We start from the raw sequence: 10554 nt of genomic DNA on the forward strand, positions 1-10554 counted from the left end.
GTGGTTTTGTAATTGCAGTTGATTCATCAGTAAATCCAATAGTGGACGGTTCAGTTTCCTCTGTTGAATCTTCCTCTGATGAATCTGTTATGAATGGTGTTGATATCTCTGTTACACTTGTAGATGTGTCTGATGGGATTGATGTTATCGGTTCCAATGTCTCATCAGTGAAGTCTATAGTAGTTTCTTCTAAGGTGAATCCAGTTGTAACTCTTGTAGTTGATTGGGGTTTTGTAGTTGCAGTTGATTCATCAGTAAATCCAATAGTGGATGGTTCAGTTTCCTCTGTTGAATCTTCCTCTGATGAATCTGTTGTGAATGGTGTTGATATTCCAGTAAAACTTGTAGATATGTCTGATGTGAATGCTGTTATCGGTTCCAGTGTCTCGTCAGTGAAGTCTATAGTAGTTTCTTCTAAGGTGAATCCAGTTGTAACTCTTGTAGTTGATTGGGGTTTTGTAATTGCAGTTGATTCATCAGTAAATCCAATAGTTGATGGTTCAGTTTCCTCTGTTGAATCTTCCTCTGATGAATCTGTTGTAAATGCTGTTGATATTCCAGTAAAACTTGTAGATATGTCTGATGGGATTGATGTTATCGGTTCCAGTGTCTCATCAGTGAAGTCTATAGTTGATTCTTCTAAGGTGAATCCAGCTGTAACTCTTGTAGTTGATTGGGGTTTTGTAATTGCAGTTGATTCATCAGTAAATCCAATAGTTGATGGTTCAGTTTCCTCTGTTGAATCTTCCTCTGATGAATCTGTTGTAAATGCTGTTGATATCTCTGTTACACTTGTAGATATGTCTGATGGGATTGATGTTATCGGTTCCAGTGTCTCATCAGTGAAGTCTATAGTTGATTCTTCTAAGGTGAATCCAGCTGTAACTCTTGTAGTTGATAGGGGTTTTGTAATTGCAGTTGATTCATCAGTAAATCCAATAGTGGACAGTTCAGTTTCCTCTGTTGAATCTTCCTCTGATGAATCTGTTGTGAATGGTGTTGATATCTCTGTTACACTTGTAGATATGTCTGATGGGATTGATGTTATCGGTTCCAGTGTCTCATCAGTGAAGTCTATAGTTGATTCTTCTAAGGTGAATCCAGCTGTAACTCTTGTGGTTGATTGGGGTTTTGTAATTGCAGTTGATTCATCAGTAAATCCAATAGTTGACGGTTCAGTTTCCTCTGTTGAATCTTCCTCTGATGAATCTGTTGTGAATGGTGTTATTATTTCAGTGATACTGGTAGATATGTCTGATGTGATTGATGTTATCGGTTCCAGTGTCTCATCAGTGAAGTCTATAGTTGATTCTTCTAAGGTGAATCCAGCTGTAACTCTTGTGGTTGATTGGGGTTTTGTAATTGCAGTTGATTCATCAGTAAATCCAATAGTTGACGGTTCAGTTTCCTCTGTTGAATCTTCCTCTGATGAATCTGTTGTAAATGCTGTTGATATCTCTGTTACACTTGTAGGTATGTCTAATGGAAATGATGTTATCGGTTCCAGTGTCTCATCAGTCGTTATTTCATCAGTAAATGAAACTCCAATAGTTGATATTTCAGTCTCCTCTGATGAATCAAGTGTAAATGCGGTTGCTGGTTTATCAGTAATATCAGTGGCTGATGCTTCTGTGAAATCTGTTGGTGATTTGTCAGTAAATTCTGTTGTAAATTGTGGTATCTCTGTTGAATGATCTGTAAGATCTATGGTAGGGTTTCCCAACAAGGATGTTGAAAATTCTTCCATTGTTGTCTTTTTCGTTATGTCATCATTGGTTGATTCATCTGTAACAAATGTATTTCTGTAAATTCTTTTCTGGGTAGTTGAAGCAGTTGTGTGTGATAAAGGTAACTTACCTGTTAAACCGGTTATAGATTCAACAGTTTTACTTGTAATTGATTCAATGGTCATTTCTGAGGGCAATCCATCAATTGTGTTGGTCGTAGAAACATTTACATTGTGAACAATTGGTTCTGCTGTGAAGTCATCCGTTGAGTCTGTGGCATCTGTAACATCAGTTGTTTGCTCAGCTCTGATAAAACTATGTGCTATTAAAAAAGACAAAATGTAAGATAAAGTGCATTACATAAACAGAAATGAAAAAAAGTGGGATGAACAATATGAAAATCAATGTTAATGTGAAAAGACATGAACTTGGGCCAACCTGTTAACACAAAAATTGTGGTCGTCAATGCTGTTCTCCACATCTTGATAGCTGTCAGAATTGAATTAAACACAGCATATGAGAGATAAATGAAGGTATCAAAAAATAGACGTCATATAACTTTTTTTCCCCTATAAATGGATTGCCCAGAATTTCTCGATTCCCACTGGGAATCTCCCATCTGAAACGTCTGGTTCTTGTCTAATGAGCTGATGGGTTGAATGAGGTGTGTTAGATCAGATAATTATCCTTTCACAAATGCAGTGCTTCAGGAGACTCTAAAAGGGTTGAGAAACATTATCATCCCATTCTAATACTGCAGTTTTATCTTAGTGTGACCTAGATACTTTGCAGTTACTGTCTTGAGTTCAACGGGACCCCACAAACTGTCAAATGTCCTACCACTGGATTGGGGTTTATGAATAATTAAAAAAATACATATTAATAAATATAAAATGTTGTGCTCCATTTGCACTTAAAGGGGAAGTGAAGCGGTGAATCAAGTTTACATGATTTACAAGATGGATTTCCAATATAATCAACAATTATATAAGAAACATTACAAATGTAAACATTTAGAAGAAAAAAAGAAAAAACTTTGTATCTTTCGCCGCCAGGGCGCCGCCATTGTGCAGTTGACGTCACGGGGTTGGTTGGCTCAAGTTTAACAGGCTCTGGGCATTGAAAATCGCAACATCAAACTGTGTTTACACCAGTGTTTTGACCGCGAACGATTAATGTTAGGTACAGTTATTAGACAAAAAGACGACGTCTAATGTTATATGTTGACAAACTGCACATAGAAACATTGTTCACGATGTCTGCCGTCAGATATTCCCGTCTCGTCAACAACATGTAAGTTACGTTGCTGTGTAGAACAGTCAGTGGTGGTTTGGGGCGAAGAGCGGGTTTGCAACGCTAACTTACCAGGTGTCAGTGTGGCTGTTGTCCTGCGATGCCCTCCGTGTCAGAGTCCATCTGTTGTCAAGAGGTTGATCTTGAGCATGTATTGCGTGGTCAATTCTGCATCACCGGCGCGCACGTTTACCATGCTGTGCCGGGAGTTAGACGTGTGGAAGCAGCGATGCTTTCCCTGAAGTATATATATACTTTTATATACTTTTTCCTAGTATATGTAGGCTGTAACTACTAGCACTACCAGTGCGAAAATATGGATGTTTCATTTCCCCTTTAACAAATACATGCTAACTTACATGGAATATCTGACGGCAGACATCGCGAACAATGTTTCTATGTGCAATTTGTCAACATATAACATGAGACGTCGTAGGGCTGGGCGATATATCGAATATGTACGATGTATCGTTATATTTTTTGAAACGATATGGAATGAGGCAATACCGTTTATATCGATACAGTAGTTTGATATGAGCACATCTGAAAAATAGCGGAGGTTGCAGTGTGAGCTGCTGCAGTGAAAGTAGCTATAGGCTACGTAGTACAATTTGTCCTAAACATGACACAAGCTTATATTAATTGCGTCAAAATCACTTTGATATAGTTAACAAGTTTAAGGCAGCTTGCCGCCCTGTCAAATGCTCTGACAGACACTGTTGCTGACTGACAGACTTGCGCTGTTTAATGCGTTTGAGATGTGGTGCTTTCCTCAGTGCTCAACTTACATTTCACATATTCTCCATCTGTAAATGTTAGAAAGTAAAGCAAATATGTCCATTTCACAACAAATATGTCCATGTCAGAAGAGGACGAGCTTCTGCAAGTGAATCTCCGCTAAAATTCATGCTTCCTTGAACGAGCGCCGGCGCGCGCATGCGCGTGAATAGTACTACGTAGTACGCAATAATTCTGACTAAAATAAACATATTGCTAAAATATTTGTTGTTGGAGAAAATAAATGTGCCATATGTGGAATTTTAAACCTACAAGTATATATTTTTAATGAAAGTGAAAGTGATTATAATGGGGTAATCAAATGCAGGCTAATATATAGTTTGTGCTTTTGTTTTTGTTTTTATTTTCATTTTTAGTTTAGCTTTTAGTCAATATAAAAACAAAAGCTTTTTGCACATAATATATTGCATAGCCTATATTATATTTGTTTCCATATCCTTCAATATCAACATTGTTTGTAGGATATCATTGGGCCGAATGTGAATATACTGTATATATATATATATATATATATATATATATATTTTTTTTTTTTTTATATAAAGATTTTCTTTATCTAAATAGAAAACGTAGAAAGTACCGAGATATATATCGTATATCGCCATTTGACCAAAAAATATCGAGATATGATTTTTTGGCCAAATCGCCCAGCCCTAAGACGTCGTCTTTTTGTCTAATAACTGTACCTAACATTAGTCGTTCGCGGTCAAAACACTGGTGAAAACACAGTTTTATGTCGCGATTTTCAATGCCCAGAGCCTGTTAAACTTGAGCCAACCAACCCCGTGACGTCAACTGCACAATGGCGGCGCCCTGGCGGCGAAAGATACAACGTTTTTTTTCTTTTTTTCTTCTAAATGTTTACATTTGTAATGTTTCTTATATAATTGTTGATTATATTGGAAATCCATCTTGTAAATCATGTAAACTTGATTCACTGCTTCATTTCCCCTTTAAGTGCGTCTGGTTCTGCTTGCTTTGAGAGTCTGGTTGAGTCAAGTGTCGGTTTCGACTTCAGACTAGAAAGAAACATCTGAAATACACATTTAAGTGTTTTTTTTTTTGTTTTTTGTTTTTTGCAATGCATATCTTTAAAGGCTAAAGAAAGGTTTTTTCTTCCACTTCTGCAGCACTTACATACACCAAACTTTACAATTTTATTCTCATCTATATTCTGAAGGTTTTTACTGAGGGGTTTGTTCATAAACCATTCACATTTTACATAATATTTTATTCCTAAAAACATTGTGAGTCTTTTTTTATTATATTTTTTTTACTGGCTCTTCAGAATATTTTCTGATTTAATAAAATTATAAAAAGAGATACACATAAACCCCTCTGTAAAAACCTTTAACTGCAACATGTTAAGAGTTTTAAACCTGACTTTATCCTATGTTCAAGATTTATGTTATGGAAATGTATGCCAATTCATTAGTATTTATTTAGACAATTCCTCATCCACATATTTAAACACAACATTTTAGAAAACTTGTAATAATTTTACAGAACAGTTTTGTGACTTCATATTGTATATGTTGGTGTAGAAATTAGTTTGTTGGGAAGATTTTTTGTCTGACAATTTTTTTAAAATGTATTATTAATTTTTTTTTTACTCACCTAAGCTAGTGACTTATATTTACGTTGAAAATACGATGTACATTTCAAAATGTATTTATTTTTACATAAAAAATAAATATTTTTTTTATTTATAAAGTAAATACACAGTATTGACTTTTATATTCTTATTTCAATCTAATGTGTAAGTTATCGTCCTAAAAAGGCTAAAAGTGCCATCAGTATTTTGAAGGTAAGAAAGAAAATCAAACTCACCCAATTCGTCTGATCAGTTCAGTGAATGATATAAACTCAGGTCAGGCTGTAAGTCCCATGGCAAAGGTAAGTGCATACATCTCTTGCTTAAATTCAGCTTTATTACCTCTGTTATGAGTCATGAGCCGTGTCATCAAAACGACAAGCAATTGGACAAAAATGAGGAAGACCATCATTCAATGACAAGTGGAATTCTTAAACATTCCAAAGCTCTTCTTTTTGTGGTTAGGCTCTTTACCGATGCTTTGTTGTTGCATTCTATCTTAAACTGCTCTGGGAATTGATCAATGTTTTTACAGATCAATGTTGCTGTTCTAATTGTTAGTCTCTTAAGTAGTTAGTACATGAATGTCTGTTTAAGTGATTCATTTTTAGGTAAATTTCACACCCTCACAACATGAATTTTACAAACAATGCTGATGTGTTTGCTTATATTATATTATATTATATTATATTATATTATATTATATTAGTTTGTTCCTTGGGAATGTATTTTGTAAAGGCTGGAATACACTACACAACTTTTGCCTTTAGACTTTTCACATTTTTACATATTTATATTTACATTATATCAAGAATAAAAATTTGAACTTCAGAAAATTGAGTTCTTGATATCAAGAATTTACATTTTTACTAGTAACTAATTATTTGTAGCACTTTGCAATAAGGTTTATATTTATTAATCTTAAATTTTATTAACTGTATAAAATGTTTATTGTTTGTTCATGTAAGTTCACAGTGCATTATCTAATGTTAAAATACAACCTTTGATTATAATAACATAGTAGTAAATGTTGAAATTAATATGAACTATGATTAAAAAAAAGTATTGTTCATTCATTATTAGTTCATGTTAACTAACGTAGTTAACTAAAGTTAGCTAATAAACCTTATTGTAAAGTGCTACGATTATTGATATAAAAATGTGGACTTTTACTTGTAAGAATTGTATATCTGATATGTAAAATTAGAATTTTTAACTAGTAATCAATAATTGAATTTGAATGGCATCATATGGTTACATTAAACTAATGAAAATACAAACATGAAGAATTATAGTTTGTTAGTTGAAATGTAGTAATTCCTGATATCACAGATATCCATTGTTACTAGTAGAAATCCAATTCTTCAAATTTTTAACTAGTGAAAATGTAATGGTTGATATCAAGAATTCATACGCTGGGAATGAATAAAAGTGGCCATAGAGTTAGCTGTGTTCAGATGTCCAGCATTTCTACTTTGTAACCATTTAAGTATAAGATGGCGAGGGTTTGAACTCTTTTTACATAGTTGGGTATATTTTCTATAGCCTGGACTATTTTAGTCTTGTATTCCTGAAGTTTGTGTCATCCGGTGCTTTGACAAAATTGCCTTTTAAAAGGTTTTTAGTCCACATTACAATTTACAGTGATCTGTTATCAGGGGAGACTGTCTAACGATATATTTAAAAAAATTGACCTATGCAAAATCACAGTTAGTGAAAATTGTATTAATTTAAACAATGTAATAATTTAACTTACAATTGAGAGACGACCCAGTGTGTGATATCACTCAAATGAATGTATTTAATGGTATCACGCACTTAGGTAATGCAAGTCTTTTGTATTTTAAGACTTTGAACAATTCGCCTTCCATCACTTCAGTATATGTTTGTTCTGATGTACTGAACGTGTACGGTGTGGGTTTAGATGAGAGAAGTACTGTGGCTGTACTACTGCTGAGACTCAGCAGATGGCGCTGTTTAATTGTTTGTGGGATATATAAAACCCATGGCCAAATAGAAGTCCAAAGAGGAAAGCTGAAAGAGAAAACTGCATACATACAAAGAAGAGTGGAAAGACAACATACCTTCATCCTAACCAGTTTTAGATTGAGGTTTCTCCGGATTCCCTCTATCTTTTCATGTATGTGGATCGGTGACTTCAACTCTTTGCAAAATGCATTGAGAAATGTGATTTTTGAATTGTGTGATGATTCTCTCACCATATCTGGCACAAAGTTTTGCGCCATGACCCACCATTGGGGGGTGTTGATGGTGCAGTGGATAAGACACATGCCTTTGGTGTGAGAGACCCGGGTTCGAATCCACTGTGAGACACCAATGTGTCCCTGAGCAAGACACTTAACCCCTAGTGTCTCCAGAGGCGTGCGACCTCTGACATATATAGCAATTGGAAGTCGCTTTGGACAAATGACGCGCCAATTCGCATTTACATTTTTGGCGTGCTATCAACACGCATAATCGCTTTTCAGCGTGTTAATGAATGCCGTTGTATATATAAATATATGACCTACCCCAACCCCGTCCCTAAACCTACCCGTCACTGGGGTTAATAGCATTTATGAGTCTTCCCCTACCATCCGAGTAAAAAATACACGCCACTTTCGAGTCAAGTGGCGTGTTATCTCTACACATTTTGAGCTATCCGCGTGTATGTCGCCGTTAATGTCCGAGTGATTCCGCGTGTCTGTACACGCCATTAAATGTCCAAGCGAAACGAAGCAAAATGTAGATCTACATCTGGGGAGCGATCTTTTTTTTTTCCAAGGATGGTAGGGGAAGACTCATAAATGCTATTAACCCCAGTGACGGGTGGTTTTAGGGACGGGGTTGGGGTAGGTCATATATTTATATATACAATAAAAACGTTAAGTCAACAGCGTTCATAAACACGCTGAAAAGTGATTATGCATGTTGATAGCACGCCGAAAATGTACAAACCGAATTCCATAAAAGTTGGGACACTGTACAAATTGTGAATAAAAACAGAATGCAATGATGTGGAAGTTTAAAATTTCAATATTATATTTAGAAAACAACACAGATGACATATCAAATGTTTAAACTGAGAAAATGCATAATTTTAAGGGAAACATAAGTTGATTTTAAATTTCATGGCATCAACACATCTCAAAAAAGTTGGGACAAGGCCATTTTTACCACTGTGTGGCATCCCCTCTTCTTTTAATAACAGTCTGCAAACGTCTGGGGACTGAGGAGACAAGTTGCTCAAGTTTAGGAATAGGAATGTTGTCCCATTCTTGTCTAATAAAGGCTTCTAGCTGCTCAACTGTCTTAGGTCTTCTTTGTTGCATCTTCCTCTTTATGATGCGCCAAATGTTTTCTATGGGTGAAAGATCTGGACTGCAGGCTGGCCATTTCAGTACCCGGATCCTTCTTCTACGCAGCCATGATGTTGTAATTGATGCAGTATGTGGTTTGGCATTGTCTTGTTGGAAAATACAAGGTCTTCCCTGAAAGAGACGATGTCTGGATGGGAGCATATGTTGTTCTAAAACTTGGATATACCTTTCAGCATTGATGGTGCCTTTCCAGATGTGTAAGCTGCCCATGCCACACGCACTCATGCAACCCCATACCATCAGAGATGCAGGCTTCTGAACTGAGCGCTGATAACAACTTGGGTTGTCCTTGTCCTCTTTAGTCCGGATGACATGGCGTCCCAGTTTTCCAAAAAGAACTTCAAATTTTGATTCGTCTGACCACAGAACAGTTTTCCACTTTGCTAGAGTCCACTTTAAATGAGCCTTGGCCCAGAGAAAACGCCTGCGCTTCTGGTTCCGTTTAGATATGGCTTCTTTTTTGACCTATAGAGCTTTAGCCGGCAACGGGGAATGGCACGGTGGATTGTGTTCACTGACAATGTTTTCTGGAAGTATTCTTGAGCCCATGTTGTGATTTCCATTACAGTAGCATTCCTGTGTGTGATGCAGGGCCCGAAGATCACGGGCATTCAGTATGGTTTTCCGGCCTTGACCCTTACGCACAGAGATTGTTCCAGATTCTCTGAATCTTTGGATGATATTATGCACTGTAGATGATGATAACTTCAAACTCTTTGCAATTTTTCTCTGAGAAACTCCTTTCTGATATTGCTCCACTATTTTTTGCCTCAGCATTGGGGGAATTGGTGATCCTCTGCCCATCTTGACTTCTGAGAGACTCTGCCACTCTGAGAGGCTCTTTTTATACCCAGTCATGTTGCCAATTGACCTAATAAGTTGCAAATTGGTCCTCCAGCTGTTCCTTATATGTACATTTAACTTTTCTGGCCTCTTATTGCTACCTGTCCCAACTTTTTTGGAATTTGTAGCTCTCATGAAATCCAAAAGGAGCCAATATTTGGCATGGCAATTCAAAATGTCTCACTTTCAACATTTGATATGTAATTTATATTCTATTGTGAATAAAATATAAGTTTATGAGATTTCTAAATTATTCCATTCTTTTTTACTCATAATTTGTACAGTGTCCCAACTTTTTTGGAATCGGGTTTGCAAATACGAACTGGCGTGTCATACATTCACAATAGCGTAACTCGGCGCCGTGCAGTCCAGCACGAGTGTAAAAGTAGGTTATACGGCAGATAATGATTACAATAAGTTAGGCTCCATTGTGTAACGAGCAAATTAAAATGATACACATTTATTATTCACAGGATGGATGGATGAAGACACTAACTGCTGCAGAATGATAAAACTGGAAATAAAAGTAAAAGAGAACATGCCAACGTTTTGGGAGTGTGTTCAACCCATTCAAATCAAAATGTGTTTACATTTACAACATACAATAAAGCCGTTCGTGAAAACATTGGAAGTCTTTTCTCTGCACTTTTGACTGGCAAATAAAGGTTTGAGAGAATGAACAGATCACAGATTCATTTCTTTCTTTCTTTCTTTCTTTCTTTCTTTCTTTCTTTCTTTCTTTCTTTCTTTCATGGAACAATAAGGGGTGTGTTTGGACATTCATTCCCATGACTTCCATTTGTGTGTGTGTGTGTGTGTGTGTCTTTCACGCTTATAGACATGCGTGTTTTTATGTCTATGAGCATTGAATGACATGCGTGTGTGTTTGTGTGAATTAGAATGATGTGTGTGTGTGTGT

The sequence above is a fragment of the Pimephales promelas genome, chromosome 1, assembly GCF_988280905.1.
Source record: "Pimephales promelas chromosome 1, fPimPro1.hap1.1, whole genome shotgun sequence".
Classification (NCBI taxonomy): Eukaryota; Metazoa; Chordata; class Actinopteri; order Cypriniformes; family Leuciscidae; genus Pimephales; species Pimephales promelas.